Here is a 3262-nt window from a genome sequence, read left to right as displayed (position 1 = left end):
AGAGAGTCTTTAAAAATTTGCTTATAAGTAATCTTTCAATGAGAAGAGGCTGACTCTTTAATGATTTCATGCCCCTTTGTCACCACACAGGTGATTATGTGTCCACAAATATTCATTACAAGTTGGGTTTTCTCAATTAAAATAATAGCCAATCCTAATTTTTTTTTTTAGTTGAAGTTGTATTATGAACTATCACAGTATGTCTGTTAAGTTTATAGATCTTTAATATAACCAGGATGTCAGCTTTACACACTGAAATCCATGAAGCTGATATAAATTTGATATACATCAAAATTCTTTTGATTAAAATAATTTCCATAGAAATTATTTTAATAATTTAGTTTTGGCAGTCATATAAACTATTTGGCTAACAATCTGGGAAAATTGTATACAAATAGATTGTAAATGAATACATGTTGGAAAAATATTAAAGTGGGTATTATGAGTCAATAGCAATTTTTATTATATATGAGGGCCTGATTTTTTGGTAAAACATACAATACTAGAGAAAGGAAATATTTTACATGCAAATACTTGGATTATACACAACCATTTAGTTACACATTCATAGCAAATATAAAAACAAAAGGGCTATATTCTAAATGTGCACAGATTTGTTTGCCTCTATACATTGAGTCAACAGGTAAAATTTACAAGTCTTATGCAGAAATCTGGACTTCAGACTTGTCCTAAAAAATCAAATATGGTACCCCCTGAGTTTCTTTCACCGTTGGCCTGCTGTGCAGAGGTAGCTCCTTTATAAAAGGCATATATTCTCCAGTTTGCTACTCTGCCCACGTCAGTACTTTCCTTACTCAGATCACCTTCCTTTGTCCTTGTATTTGAGTTTACAACTCTTATGTTGTAGTATATTTTGATAAAGATTTCAAGGCTTTTAAGTCAGTGTGTATTTGTCTATAACATATAGTCTATAGATTATATAAATCCCTCAGTTATGGGGTTGAATTTTAGAATTTAGTTTAAAACTCTTTATCTATACCACAACTAAGCATCTTCCCATACGAATGCCTAGAAGTTTTTCTTAGGTTATTCCTGGTTATAGTTGGATAGTTTAGGAATATTGCAGCCATTATATCTTTCTCCTCAGCAATCTTCCTTAAAAATGCAAGTGACTTACTTCTTTTATTATGCTAGAAATAACCCATAGGGATCAGTAACTTTTACTGATAAGCCATTATATTTGTGTTTGCTTTATATTTAGCCTAAAATAAAAAATAATTTTAAATAGCCATTTAAATGGAAACCAGTAAAAATGGATTTAAAAGGTAGAGTTGCATTAGGGTCCCAGCATTACCATTACAATTGAGAATAGAGTTTCTTAGAGTTTCTTACTGAGCTTTGTTTTTTTTTAATAATTATTTTTAAATTTTTTAACCCTCTCTCTCATACAGAACATACTGAGCTTTATAACAGTTAAGATAACTCTTGTATTAAAAGAAACCCACAGACTGTTTAATAATATGGAAAATATGTACATTTGAAGCCAATCACTCTTAATTCAGAGCTCACTTCCTTAGTGGCCCATTTGGAGCAGGAGTGCCTGACATTGGCATCTGGGATCCTAACATCATTGATAGAAGTGAATCAAGCAAGTTTGTACCACCCAGAGGAAACCTCCAACTGTATCGGGAAGCTCTGGAAACTGTATCTCTGAAACTCTTAATTCCTTAAATGTTCATATTTGCCAGAAAAAGTATTGCCAAATGGCTATTAGGTAAAGTTCAAGAGATTTCATGATTATTGGTTATAAAATACAGTTTTGTAATACTTCTCATATGCAGATTGTCATGGAGTCTTTCTCTTGGGGTACAATAAGCAAATATTCTTTGGAATATAGCTTAAGAAACACTGCTCTAGAGATAACAATTTAGATCATTAATTTATGTAAAAAACAAAATATTTGCTACTATGTTTTAGGTTTTGGGGGCTGTAGAGATAAAAGATACAGGCCTTACCCTCAAGAAGCTCTTGGTTTCAGAGGGAAACAATGAAGTGATTACAATATGCCATGCCAAGTGCTGTGATCAAAGCAAGGATTCTTGGGACTGGTATGTATGAAGGGAGTTCTGGCGATGACCACAGTTAATGTGGGGAGGCAGAGGAGGGGTGTTTGCAAGGCAGAGAGCAGCACATCTGAAAGCACAGAGGAGTGAGGAGGAAGGGACTGGTTTTCATTATTTCCTTTCTATGTTGTATGTTGAAGTTCAAACATCTTACAGAAGATTTTTAGTTCATTTGAGAAATTTGTAATTTTGCGAATTAAAAATTTTTTTTTTGCTGTTTTATAGGACGGAAACACACCACTTTTATTTGCTATAATTTACAAGAGACAGCAAATGGTGGAATTTTTAGTGAAAAACCAAGCAAATGTACATGCTGTTGATAGGCTGAGATAGTACAGTAGTTCTTGTTTAAAATAAAAACCTGAGTGTTCTAGAGTGGAGTTACTCAAGTCAGAAATTAATAAAATTAACATAATTATTGGCATATGGTGAAAAATATCAGCACAGATAGGTAGAAAAGCAAATATTGGACTAAGCAACATAAAGAACATAGAGTAGGATTCATTTTCTCTTACAGAGTGTTTGTTATTTGTGATCTGATGTTTTTGGTCTTGTAATCTTATATTAGCTAAAGGTTTTTGTATTTTATTAAATTTTGAAGTGTGGGCTTTTAGTTTATTATACTATTATTATACTACTAGTATTGCATTATTATTATTATTATTATTATTATTATTTATTGTTTTCAGGCTGTAGATGGCCCTTATCTGACTCCTAGCTGATATGAATTACAGTATATCAGACTAGGAAAGCAATGGGGAAATCTTGATTTAAATCTTTGCCTACTTTAGATAAATGACCTCAGCACAGTTTCTTGGCCATCAAGGGACTATAAGTTACCAACTTGTATTATGTCATACCCCAGGGGAACAAGAGACTTCCTTGTTGTCCCTTTTAGCCTTGCTGATAATTTACAAAGATGAACACTTGAGCACCCAAGATGCTTATAGACACAAGCTAGTACATGTAAACGGTTATTATGTCTACATTGACAGGCAGGATATTAAATTGATAGTGTATCAAACTAGCTGTTTAGTAATGACTTTATTAAAGTTCTTGAATGGAGTTATTTGTTATTTTAGAACAGCCCTCATGCTTCCTGTACATTATGGCTTATCAGGTATTGTCAATATTTTTCTTCAGCAAAATATTAATGTCTTTACTCAAGATATGTGTGT

This window comes from Cebus imitator, unplaced genomic scaffold (assembly GCF_001604975.1).
Source record: "Cebus imitator isolate Cc_AM_T3 unplaced genomic scaffold, Cebus_imitator-1.0 Scaffold190, whole genome shotgun sequence".
In the NCBI taxonomy this organism is placed as follows: Eukaryota; Metazoa; Chordata; class Mammalia; order Primates; family Cebidae; genus Cebus; species Cebus imitator.
This window is presented reverse-complemented; position numbering follows the sequence as displayed.